General features: G+C 42.9%; 1 protein-coding gene and 1 long non-coding RNA gene across 3 annotated transcripts in view; one reads left to right on the forward strand and one right to left on the reverse strand.

Moving 5' to 3' along the window:
• The window catches only part of SLIT3 (slit guidance ligand 3), a 595927-nt gene that overhangs the window by 175744 nt on the left and 406830 nt on the right, over positions 1 to 13353 (reverse strand). The window lies entirely within an intron of this gene.
• Positions 1 to 13353, forward strand: part of LOC129509986 (uncharacterized) — a 92958-nt gene that overhangs the window by 38267 nt on the left and 41338 nt on the right. The gene's annotated exons all lie outside the window — the stretch shown is intronic.

Below are 13353 nucleotides of genomic sequence, written 5' to 3' on the forward strand. Positions count from 1 at the left end.
AAGCTGCATGTGAAAGGGAAAATGCTCATTTCCAGGTCAGAAGCGCTGTTTTCTCAACCATCCCAGCTCCACCTAGATAGGGTCCTAGCTTTTGTCCACAAAATGCCCTGAAGCAGCTTCCCTTACTAACGGGGCACCTAAGCACCTTTTGTGTTTCCCTCGGCCATTGCTAGCCTTCTGCAGCTTGTGCCTGATGGATAAAAATACATAAGTTTGTGTCTTCATATACTTCTCCACGCTAATTCTGTTTTTTTTTCTTTTAAAAAAATTCCTTTTCAAATTCACCACCCAAGGTTGCAGTGGTCCATCCTAGGGTTCTCACTCCTTCCTTGGGCACACACACTCTGGAACTGACCTTTAGCAGAGGATACAACATATTTACATCCAACACACCTTGGACCCCTTGCCTCGGCCAGACTGGGTGCAGGGGGTTCACATGTGAAATGTGGAAGGGGGTGTCTACTGCTGCAGGTCTTCTCTGAACAGAGGACACAAGAGGCTTGGGGTGGGGTGAACCCAACATCCTGCCAAGGCGAGTGCTGCCATCTCCTAGGACTTCAGAACAGAAAAGTCAGAGCCCATCCGATCAGAAGAAAGGGTTGGATAGTCAGAGCTAACATTTCCTTTGTCTGTGATGGATAGCCACTTTGGAACTATTTCCCGTCCTGATTTTTCCTTTGGTCAGCACTGTGGTGGAAGCAGGGGGTGGAGGGATGGGGTCTGTTTCAGTCACGATGTTCTATATGAACCCCTCCAAGAAGAGCACAGTAGCAGAATTGTGTCTGTACAAAAGGTTTGCATTAACTATAATGAAGCAAATGACAAAATCAATAAAGTGGGAATCGCACGGCTGTCATAAAGATGATGTAAATCCAGGGTTCACGATGGTTATGAAGCTATTTAGAATTGTAATTAAAACCAGCACCATTTTTTTCAAGATAAAAGCCCCTTTGACAACCATAAATGCAAGCTACAGGAAATTTTCAACAAATATATTCAAAATTAATGTATGGCACAAAGATGGCATAAATTAACTGAGGATAATCCATAAGCTCAGGCTTCAGAATCTAAGAGCACTGAGTAAAGAGATTTCGATTTTGCGTTTGGTTTTCAAGCAATGTGGTTTTCAATTTTAATCAAGTTAAAGCTTGACAGAGCACTTAGAGACTCTGAATGAATGGCATATTTCTGACAACTACTTTTCAATGAGACTGAAAATGCTGTCTCTGTATTTGCCCAACTTGAGATCTGACGGCATTTGCTATTTTATGCATTCCACATATTTCAGAAAAGAATCTGTGTGTGTGTGTGTGTGTGTGTGTGTGTGTGTAGGAGAAGATGACCTTTTTGTTTTATTCGGGGGTGGAAGCAGGAAGGAGGTGGGTGAAAAAGGGGGTGGGATAGCCAACTTTTCAGTCCTAATGAGCTATGCCTTGGACTTATTTTCTGAGCCGTGATTGCAAACCCTAACACTGAGATTTCTTGGGATACATCCACCTGCTTACCGTTCCAACCACCTAATTTCAGAGCATGACTGTTTCTAGGTCATTAACAATATCACCTACTATGGGCTTCTGCCCTGCTGAAGGAGATTCCAGCCCTCTGGGTGATGGTAATTGTAGAGTTGTAGAATTTCGGTGTTGGAATCAATCTTTGAGACCATCCAGTCCAAGTCCATCATTTTTAACAGAAGAGGAAAGAGGACCAGAGAGGGGAATAATTACTTAGAATCCTAAGATAACGCTTGGCAGATTAGTCAGGGCTTGATCAGAAGCCCCTTAGGTCACACTACATGGGCAGGGAAGAGTGATGTACCATACATCAATGAAACAAATAGGACAGTGAATGATGATTAAATTGTATTGTTAAGTCTGAATGCCACCAGAATCCAGGGATGCTTGATCCTTTCAATCCAAGGCCCTTTCTTTTTCTTTTTCTTTTTCTTTTTTAAGATTTATTTATTTATGATAGACATAGAGAGAGAGGCAGTGACACACAGGCAGAGGAATAAGCAGGCTCCATGCACCGGGAGCCCGAGGTGGGACTTGATCCCGGGACTCCAGGATTGCACCCTGGGCCAAAGGCAGGGGCTAAACCGCCGAGCCACCCAGGGATCACCTCCAAGGCCTTTTCAATCCAGGGCTTGGAACGTGGTGAGGAGGTGGGGGGCTAAAAAGGAATTGAGTCCCAGTGATATAGGGGTATAGCCATCGTATTTTTCATTTTCTGTATTTTATGATTACTTGACATCTTGCGAGGGGTGGGATGTGTGGGGGGGGGGTGGAGGGGTGTGGCAGGATGGGAGGGTCTTCTTGCTGAGGAAAGACCACCTTTCCCAGAGTTACTTTATTTCTGAAGATAGTAAACAACTTGTCAGGAAGCCTGTCTTTTCTAAGCAAACCACCCGATTTTGAGTCCACACCTGCAATGACACCTTTCTTTCTTTCTTACACACCAGGCCAAAATCTTCCTCTCTAAATCACACAGGGCCAGGTAGCAGAGGACTAGGGACAACCCCCATACCCCAAGGCCCACTGGAATGATTCAAACTAGCCAATCCCAGGCTGTTTACCTTGCCCGCCTCACCTTTCCCAGGCACTTCAGTAAAGGCTTTGGTCTGTGCTTTCCCTTTGCTCCTGCTTTTGCCTTCTGATTATTGTGCTTCCCTGTGTGGCCCTCCCTGCATGGCATGATGTGCCTCTCATTTCTAGGATTGCTCTGGGTAACTATTTTTCCTATGGCACTGACCTCCCTGTGTTATCTCTCAGTCACCTTCATAAACCAAGACCCACACACAGGTCAAAGGGACCCAGGTTTTGGTCACAATTCCTGCTCACCATTGTCTGAATGATTCTGGAAAAGTTAAATTACCACCTTTAAAAAAAAGGAGAGATGTGGAGCAGCATCGGTGGCTCAGCAGATTAGTGCCACCTTCGGCCCAGGGTGTGGTCCTGGAGACCTGGGATAGGGTCCCGTGTCGGGCTCCCTTCATGGAGCCTGCTTATCCCTCTGCCTGTGTCTGTGCCTCTCTCTCTCTGTTTCTCTCGTGGATAAATAAATAAAATATTTAAAAAATAAGTAAGTAAGTAAGAGATGTGGACTGTAGTTTCAAGTTCTTTCTGGCTTGGTTAAGTCTAATACTCTAAGTAGAGCAACCTGAATTCCAGGTCCTCAAGTCAATAGGCAGAGGGTGGCTGCAATAGAGGAAATGCATGCTAGCCAAACCACTTATTATAAAAGCATGGCTCATACTTGTCTCAGTAGTAAAATGGGCAAAGAAAGGAATTCATTTTAGGAAATGTAATTGCATTAAGGAGCTGATTCCAGAAAAGGCATTTGGATTAATAGTCTACTGAGAAGGCTTGTCTTCTGTGATGAATAATCCAGCAGAGAAAATTTGCACATTCACAACTCAATTATACTGGTTGACAGCAGGTTCCCCAAACTGCACATGGGCCATCTTAACTGCTAGGAAGGGGCAAATGCTATGAAGCAATTTCACAAAGGACCCTAAAGGAAGTTTTGTGTCAGCCCTTGCTTTAAAATGGCCCGAGACACGTGAAGAGGACCTGGAAAGGCTTCCCTCAAACCATTCAACCTCTGAGACACACAATAAGGAAGCCCCTCAAAATTTAAAGCAGAAATCCTTAGCTTGGGATTTTTGTGCATAGGGCATAGATGAGCCCTTCTCAACATTAGCAGCTGCTTATTGGCAGTGAGAGCATCACTTAGAGGTCCATGTATACAAGATATAACTAGTAGAGACTGGTCTTCTCTTTGAGAACACAGTAGCACCCTTTCTAAAGTAGAGTTCAAGAATCTTGGCTTCTTCCCTGTAGCTGGAAAACATGCCTAAGGCTGACTCTGGACCAAAGAAATCTCTTGGGCTATTTAAAATAAGGTTTGGACAGTAAAAGGCAGATAAAAGGGAATGGGGGCAGGGATATTCTGCTTAAGGAAATTTTGGGAAAACCTCTTTTGTTTTGACCCCAGTGAAATGTTTTAAAGCCTGAGTGCAGATGACTCCAGAAACCGGTTAACAGTTAATTGAGGTTTTTATTGCCCGGAGGTCTCCTCTTACTCTATGGTTCTGGGTTGAATCTCCATCACTCAGCCATCTCCGCTTCCCCATTCATTTCCCTCTTGTCTATAATTCCTGAGGATCACCTAAGTTGGGTTTTATCTTCTTCATTGTGTGTTTTCTCCTTCTTAAAGGAGAAAAATGCTGTGCATGAGACCCCCCCTCCCTATACCATGAGACCAGAAGGTTCAGAAACCCAGAATATATGCAGTCTGTTCACAACACCATATAGTTTGATTTGCCCGACAACTGAATAATGACTCAATATCTGTATCTTCCCAATGAATCGATGCACTGATTTCTTTCTGTGACCATAGAGAGCCAGGAGCACACTTTGAACTTGCGTGTGGAGTCCTTTTTTAGAAAGAATCAAGCAAACATTTGCGGGTTTGTGAGCTGAATATGCTTAAGTAGACAAAAGCAATATTCAGCCAGTGATCTAATTGACATTTTACTTGGGCAAGAGAACTGGGGCCAGCCCAACGGCAGGCAAATTCATTTTCCAAAGGTCATGGGGTTGGCTGCTGGTGATTCGTTGTTGAAAGATATCTCAGGACTGGTCAAGGCCACAATCAGAGATGCCTACAGAATACAAATAATTCCCCTCACTCAAAACTAGCAGGCAGAACTGTGGGTCAATGTGGTTGCACTTATGCAAATGGTAATGATCATAGTTTCCAGTTACGGAGGGTCAACTGTGACAGAGACAGGTGGCATGGGGCATGGCTGGCTCAGAGTCTTGTGAGTTCTTGCTCAGAAAAGCACTCTCTGTTATCTACGTTATAGCAGGGAATCAAGTGAAACAGGAGAGCTCCCATTCACTGAGCTGAGATCAGATGGTTTTAACCCATAATTTTTAAATATGTAAATATATGCACATTATGAAGAAAAGTTCAAGGAGCGTCAAAAAGTCTAGAGTGAAATGCAATGCAATACCCCTCCTGCTGTATCCCTCCTAGGGAACTTAGCTTCCCTAGTAGCAACCATTAAAGTTTCCCATAAATGTGCCCACAAGCATCTCACATATATAAAAGCATATGAGAACAAACACAAGCAGACTATTCTAAAAGCACAAATGGTAAAAAAAAAAAGAAAAAAAGAAAAAAGAAAAAAGAAAAAAAGAAAAGAAAGGAAAAAGAAAGAATAGAAAAGAAGAAAAGAAAAGAAAAAAGAAAAAACTGTTCTGACCTTCTTGCCTCTTGTTTTCTTTTTTTTTTTTTTTTTTTTTAAGATTTTTATTTATTTATGATAGGCACACAGTGAGAGAGAGAGAGGCAGAGACACAGGCAGAGGGAGAAGCAGGCTCCATGCACCGGGAGCCCGACGTGGGATTCGATCCCGTGTCTCCAGGATCGCGCCCCGGGCCAAAGGCAGGCGCCAAACCACTGCACCACCCAGGGATCCCAGCCTCTTGTTTTCTTATTCATCAGCTGTGGATGCTGTTCTGTATCATAATATAAAAGATCAGTCGTATTGTTCATAACTACTCTAGAACAGTCCAGTGAATGACATACCATGATTCATGTCACTAGTGGCCTACTGATGCGATTTTAGGTGGCTCCCAAGCATCTTTGCCACAAATGACGCTTACGTATACATCTTTTGGGAACTTGTATAAATTTATCTTTAAAACAGATTCATCAAAGTTAAATGGATGGATTGAGGAGTATGTGTTTAATAGCAGTTGCCAGATTGCTTGTTAAAGGGGTTATACTGGTGACACTCTCTCTGTCAGTATAACATACCGCTCCACATCCTCACCAGTTCAGTGCCCTATGAATTATTAGCAAGCACTCAAGAAAAAAATCTCTCTAATCACATCCAAATCTCATGGGGAACCGGCTGGCTGCACTGCCCAGGAATTAAGACAGCCATGGCCAAAATATATCAAGGTCTTCTTTTCCAACTTATGTTAGCTTTCTAAAACAGTGGGATATGGGACATTATCTTACTCTGGCATCTGTTCTGATTGCTGTTAAGTAATGTACGTTCACTGTAGTAATATTGGAAAATAGATAAAACAAAAAATAAAATAAACTCATCCTTAAATATTTACTCAAGAGAAATGAAAACATAAGTGAAAGTTCATAGCAGCTTTATTCATAATAGCCCAAGCTTGGAAACAACCCAAATGCCCATCAATAGGAGAATGGATAAACATTATAGTCATTCCACACAGTGGAATACTATTTGGCAATCAAAAAGAACAGATCATGATAGACGATACGACATAAGATTAATTTCAAAATATTATACTTAGTGAGAGAAACTAGTTATACAAGACAATACAGTGTATAAGTCTGTTTATAAGAACTAGTTCCTCAGGCAAAACTGTAGGATTGGAAGCAGATTGGTGGCTACCAGCGTCAAGGCATGGGTAAAAGGGTATGGGGGCTGACTGTATACAGACACAAAGCACATTTTGGGTGGTGGTTACAACTATTTCCTTGTCAAAATGCATTGAACTGTATAGTTAAAATGGATGCATTTTATTGTATGTAAATTATACCTCACTAAAATTGATTAAAAAATTAAAATCACTTAAATTTCTACTATTTAGAGTTAACCACTGCTAGCACATTGGTTTATATCCTTCAGACTTTATTTCCCATGCAAATACACACAATCATATTAACCCTTTCAAATGTACCTTTCACTGTATTTTTTAAAATAAACAAGAACACATATGGTTTGGTAATCTCATTTTTAAAGATGTCTTAATGATATATTATTGGCTAGATTCTAAATTTTTTTTAATTTTTATTTATTTTTTATGATAGTCACACAGAGAGAGAGAAAGAGGCAGAGACATAGGCAGAGGGAGAAGCAGGCTCCATGCACGGGGAGCCCGACGTGGGATTCAATCCGGGGTCTCCAGAATCGCGCGCTGGGCCAAAGGCAGGCGCCAAACCGCTGCGCCACACAGGGATCCCTATTGGCTAGATTCTTTATTAGCTTAGTTCCTTATCTCAAACTGTTTCCTCTTTCCAAACTGAAACAGTAGTGGGCTTCACCTGACCACCCATCCCACCATAGGTAAAAAGTCACCCTCGTTCAGTAATCGAGTTTGAAGAACATGAAGAGTTTTGTCATTTCTTTTTTTTAGCTGCCTTTTTCCTTCTCCCTATAAAATGTGTGGATTATGCTGGCCTCAGGCAAATGGCAACCCTCGCACTGCCTAGCTGGGGTCATGGTTCACCCATGCAGCGTAGTAAACTTAAAGCTGGATCAGACTCATTCCCTAGCTTGTAAGGCACTCACAGGGAGAAGCCCAGAAAGGCTCCAAAGAAAACCAGAGGTCTTCCACTCTACACTGTTTGGGGTAGACAAAAGCCTCAAAGTAACTGAAAGGGAGGCTTTGTTCTCTGGCTTTGCTCCAGAGGAGGCCCTCCCACGTTCTCTAATCCATTGTCAAGACATGGGACCTCCTCCTGACAACATTCCAAGGGGTTGACAAATTAAGAGCAACAAAGGCCAGAGCATTAGCCACAAAGGAGTCAATGGGAGCCACAACCACTGCTTCTCATCCCCAAAGGCACACAGGGAAAGCCCAGTGCAGACCACAGACCCTTTCTTGCCTCGGAGGCAAGGATGGGCCCCTCCTGCCCCTTTATCCTCTTGGCCCCTAGTCCTCATTTCAATTCTGGATTGATTTTCCAGCAGCTTTAAGAACAATTAACAGTTTGAGTCAGATCGATGCAGGTGCAAATTTTAACTCTGCGGTGTGATCTCTGCAAAGGACTGAACCTTGCGGAGTCTAAACACCTTGAAACGAGGAATAATCCCACCTACCTCACTGGGTTGTTATAACGATTAAATGAGATAACTCACATCTGAAGTGCTCACTACATGTCAGTTCTAACTACTTTACAAATATTATCTGAATTAGGTACCACCTTTAGTCTCCATGGGGGAAAAAACCCCCAAGCTCAGAGAAGTTAACAACTTGCTCAAGATCAGTGGGGAGGGCTGGGACCCAGACCCAGATTTCTCTCACTTGAGTGCCATCCTTATCTAGCATGCTGGTTGTTCTCAAACCTTATAGAAATCAACCCTGAGTGGGCTAAATGCAGATTCCCAGGCCCTAACCAGAACTAAATAGTCATTAGTCATGAACAGGACTCAGGAATCTGTACTCTTAACAAGGTCCAGATCTAGAAGTAGGGAATCATCATGCCATATTTTGGAAACATCACACGTGGCTATAACAAAGATGCAGTTATTATTTCACAATTATTACTTTAAGAAACAAATGGAGAGAAATTATAGGGTGTGCCAGGGAGAGAGGATGGAAGGGGACTACAGGACTCTCCTCATGAGCTCTGAAAGGACAGGCAATCAATGACAGCATTGAGATGATGCTGGTGCCAGTGAAGGGACACAGATGGATCTGCATGTCTTGAGTAAACAGTCTATCCAAATAAATAACCTGGAGTCAAACTGAAGAATGTGTCAGACCCTTGGGGGTTGGCAGCTTTGGGATGCTTCAGTGAAGATGACCACTGGGGTGTGACTTTGAAAAAAACATGGCAAAATCATAGGAGATGACTCACTTCAGGGATGGGCCAGGGTCATACTCTGAGGCAGCAAACCTGATTCCTGGCAGGGTATTTGGCTTCAAAACACTGTGGGATGTGGTCAGAAGGGAAGTTCAAGTCCGGGGACAGTGCTCTGCTTGGCACAATTAGCAGAGAGCTACATGATGTGGTTACAGGAGTATTGTTCTCAAATTCATCCCTCTCTAGCCATCCTGACTGCCACCATTAGAGTCACTCTTTCAGGGCCTTTGGAAACTCGTGGATTTTAACTGGTTTAAGGAATTATGACACTAAGGGCCTGCCAACACATTAGCAAGGGTCAAATTATTGACACATGGGGCTCTGGGACAAACCACCAGAAACTTCCATTCACTGCCACTCCTGCTGCAGGCTCTCCACAGGGAGTGGAAGGCATCAGCTAAGTCAGACACCTGTGGCTGAATCTGACCCACAGATGGTGTTATTTAGCCTGCACAGGGAGGATACTCAGTGTTTAAAAAGATTTTGCATTTGATGCCAGCATCTCAAAATCAGACGATTTTACAGAGATAGCTCAATTTCTTGCTTCTTTCAGGAAAACGAAAAAATAGTTGTTAAAGGTGGGCCTCTGTACATCTGCTGGAGCTGACTCACAGGAATGTTTAGATGGAGCAATTGTTCTCCAGTTACCCACAGTGTCTATGACTTCCTGTTATTTCCTCAATAGCACCCAGGTCCTGTCCAACTGTCCTTTGGTAGGTGAGCTTACAACCCCCTACTGAAGTGCTTGTCGTCAAGGTACTAGAACAGAGAGAATGCCCAAGACAACCAAACCAAGTCCCCAAACCGCCCTTTCCTCCAACCCTTCAGGCCAATAGGTAGACTGTGGGATTCTTCTTTCCTTGTAGTAGTGAAGGTGAAGGAGGAAGGGTATGCAGGGTAGGGAGGAACAGGGTGTAGAAAATTAATATTTATTGAGCATCCACTTTGTGCCAATCTCTATCTTCAGACCTTGCCACTTGTCATCTCATTTAACTTTAACATGAAAATTCATGGCTTGGTTAAGGGTTCATAATCATCTTCATTTTATTGAGAAAGGAAAATGAAGATTCAGGGAAGAGAAGTAGTGTGCCTAAGTAGCAAAGCATGAAGAACTGCCAACTCTTGCAAACTGGGGATCCTTCTAGGGAATAGATGAGTTGGTAACTCTTTCTTTGAGACAGAGCTGTCCACAACAATGGGATTCTGGAGAAGCTCGTGGGACCGAGGAGCAGGCCTGCTGGGGTCAGGAGAGCACACTGTTTCTAAGAGGGAACTTAGGAACTCAGCTTCAGGCTCCGATTTGCCACACTGGCTGGAGCGTCCAGTGTTAATGCATCTGATTTTTCTAGAGAAGCTGGAAGTCCAAATTTCTCAAGCAAATTTTACTGATCTTTGAACCCCCAGGAAGAAGAAGAAATCACACCTGTCTGGAGGTCGGATTTTGTCCACTGGTTTTGATTTTCATTAAATGTTTTTCCAAGTGTAGGCAGCGCTGCATTGTGGTTATAGGTGCTTGATTTAAACTCTCTCGGTTCAAGTTGCAGCTCTGCCACTTTTTGGCATATGACCCTGGGGTTGACCACTTCTCTGCTTCAGTTTTATTATCTGTAAACTGGCAATAATAATCACAAGGTTGTCATGGGGACCAAGATAAAAATTAGTAAGAGTAACTAATGGTTCTATAAGAACTTACTACTTCTTTCTTAAAGCAGTCTCTGTTTATGCTGTGTGTGGGTGGAGAGGAGATAGGAGCACTTCAGGTTACAATATGGGCTTAGAGGGATCTTAGCACACATACCCCATCCCTGAGCCTGAGAAATTATTAGGAGGAATTGCTCCTAATAGGTTTTCAGAGCCTGAGAAATTATTAGGAGAAACTGCTCCTAAGAGAAGAAAAAGAAGTACAAACTTCCCAAAGAAAATGCTACTTAGCTATAAAATCTCAGAACTGCTGCTGGGCCATGTGCTATGTAAAACCATCTTCAGGGTACTTATTTGTCAGGCTTGGTAGTTTCCCTGGCAGATACAGTACCCGAGAACTGATCATTGGCATTTAGAAGTAATTTAGCTTTGGGCATTTGTGCCTGGGGCCTGGTTATAGAGAGAGCTTTAAAGGAGAGTGTTAACAATGGCAAATTATGTCATTCTAAATGGACAAATTGTAACACACTGTCCATTTACAGAGCTGAGCACTTGTGGCAGACACAGAAGTGCTCCACTCTAGCATGGCCATGCATATGGATTTGTCAGTTCTAATACAAGGTGCTCTGAAACACCAGCTCTAATAACACACCTATACCCATCATGATGAGCAATGTTGGGGCTGACATCTCAGGCTCTGAAAACCACCTTCTCACCTCCCCCTGCAAAAGACTTCTTTATTCATCCGGCAAATATTTCTTGAGTGCTGTGACTGGCCAAGTCTTCCCACCCCTAAGTCCTTAAAGAACCCTCTTTCCCAAAGCAGCCATTTCCCTGAGATGCAAACCAGTCTATCTGGCAAGGCCAGCAGGAAGGAAGACCGTGTAGGGAAGCTGGCTGAACTCAGACATGTTGCAGAAATCTGTAACCAGTCCCAAGGATGTCCCAAAGATTTCGGATACCTTTGACTCCATTCCAGAAAGTGTCTCCCAGTCAACATCCAACTTTCCCTTTTCTTTTTCTCTGAAGAATATGCCCAGCCCAGACCCCCAACCTGGGTAACCAACTTCTAGGCACTGAGATAAGGTGTTATTCAGGTCTTCTTTTCTGCTGGTTCCCACCAGACCCTGGCTTCTTGATTCTGCTGCTGAGTTTTCTCTCAATGACACAACCTCGCTCCTCCCTGATGGATGATGGTCTCAAAGAATCATCACACTTTACAATCTGAACCTGCCTGAAAGATTGTCTGGCCCAGTGATTTTTCAAGTTTTTTTTTTTTTTTTTTTTTAAATAGGACTCTGGGCTCTACAAAATCTCATGTTGAACATCAATGTCTAAAAGAGAGAATTTAGGGGAATCCCTGGGTGGCTCACCGGTTAAGCACCTGCCTTCGGCCCAGGGTGTGATCCTGGAGTCCCGGGATCGAGTCCCATATTGGGCTCCCTGCGTGAAGCCTGCTTCTCCCCCTGCCTGTGTCTCTGCCTCTCTCTCTCTCCCCGTGTCTCTCATGAATAAATAAATAAAATCTTTAAAAAAAAATAAAAGAATTTAAAACTTTATCATTTAAAAAGTAACTTTTTAATTTGTAGGCTCTTAAAGCACTATAGCTTCTCAGAGTACACTGAAATCCACTGATCACAGCATGTCAATTCCTTATTTTAACAGATGAGGACGCCAACGCCAAGAGGTTAAGTGGCAGCCCTAAGGCCAGTATTAGTATTGGTTTCCTATCGCTGCCATAATTAATGATCAGATTTAGAGGCTTAAAATATGAATACATTTTCTCAGCAGTTGGAGGTCAGAAGTTCTAGACCAGTTTCACGTGGGCTAATGTCAAAGTGTAAGCAGGGCTGTGTTCCTTCTGGAGGCTCTAGAGGAGAGAGAATGTTTCCTTGCCTTCTCCAGGTAAATTCTGTCCTCATTTGCTGCAACACATGGTCTTTCTCCCTCTGCTTCCAGCACTTGTCCTCTTTCTTATAAAGACCCTCTGATTACATTAGGTGCACTTAAATAATTCAGGATAGTCTATCCGTCTCAGGATCCTTCATTTAATCACATCTGCAAAGTCTCTTTTGCCATGTAATGTGAAATTTAGTGGGAGAAACTATGTGTATGGGCAGGGGTATATGGGGCTACGTATTCTCTGCCTAATTCTTCTGTTAAGCCTAAAACTGCTCTTAAAAAAAAAAAAAAAAGAAGTCTATTAATTTAAAAAAAAAAAAAAAAAAGAACTCACACTTTCAGACACTCTTGTTGGTCTCCTCAGAAATTCTTTCCCAAATGGTCACCATCACAGCCTATTTCTGCCCAGGGGCTTGGCTGGTGCTAGAAGCCAGAAATGCTTTCCCAACATTTCCCAGTGATCTGCACCTGCTGTTTCCTATAAGACATTACTCCATGCTCACCAAATCTCAGAGCTCTTCCTAGCTAGACACTCAGAAAAGCTTTCTGTGGATTTAATGCTCTCAGGGGTTAAATATCTGTGATGAGTTAAAAAAAAGAATTTTTTACACAAATAAAAATACCCCAGACAGTAAATTTTGGTGCTGGAGTCAGAATAGTGGTCTCCGTTAGCCTGAAAAAACACAACAGTTGGTTCTTGCTTCTTTGCTTTAATTTTTCTTTTTTCCCATATGTAATCATGCTCTTTCATTCAGGGTTTTCGTGCCTCTCTAAGTGCTGGAGTCTTTTTGTTCTGAAAGTCATCCACTTATTCATTTTCATTGTTTGAACACCTATCATTTGTGCCAGGCATAGATTGACTCTCGCAAACAAGCAGACAGCGAACAAGACAGACTCGACCTTTGTCTATATTGCTTCAGGCCATTGGAAGAGAGAGACAACTGAGCAGACAATATAACTTAGAATGAGAAGAAGAAATATCCAAAGCCCAATAGAGGGCCCCTAACATAGACTACAAAACTATGTAATCTGGCTGGGAAGAAATTATCTTTGTTACTTATACAGCTAGGCACACTTTCTGGAATTGGTCACTGACCACTACCACCTCCTTGCTTTTTGATGGCACAGAAACACATCTTTTCCAGAATGATAGGATCCAACTCACCCGTG

This window comes from Nyctereutes procyonoides, unplaced genomic scaffold (genome assembly GCF_905146905.1).
Source record: "Nyctereutes procyonoides isolate TBG_1078 unplaced genomic scaffold, NYPRO_anot_genome, whole genome shotgun sequence".
Classification (NCBI taxonomy): domain Eukaryota; kingdom Metazoa; phylum Chordata; class Mammalia; order Carnivora; family Canidae; genus Nyctereutes; species Nyctereutes procyonoides.